This window comes from Heloderma suspectum, chromosome 8 (assembly GCF_057233095.1).
Source record: "Heloderma suspectum isolate Gila_16-S chromosome 8, 16-S_ref, whole genome shotgun sequence".
NCBI lineage: Eukaryota > Metazoa > Chordata > Lepidosauria > Squamata > Helodermatidae > Heloderma > Heloderma suspectum.
In genome coordinates, this window is record NC_139465.1 from 25,132,831 (window position 1) to 25,133,111 (window position 281).

Here is a 281-nt window from a genome sequence, read left to right on the forward strand (position 1 = left end):
CTGCTTTTTAAATTCTTTTTATCATTATCATTATTATTTCTTGCTGGTTAAATTTGCTTGTTTGTAATTTGCTCTGTGTATGTATTCAATATGTGGGAGGGGCCTAGCTGAGTACTGCGGCTGCACATTGGTCCAAAGGGAAGGCAGAAGTTTTTGTTTTTTGTTTTTGTCGTGGGATTTTTGTTTTGGTTTGTTGGTGGGGGTTGCAACTTTTTTTGGTTTTAGATAAAAGATGTGGACACAAATTGGATTATTTGATTTTTATTTGTTTTTGTCTTTTT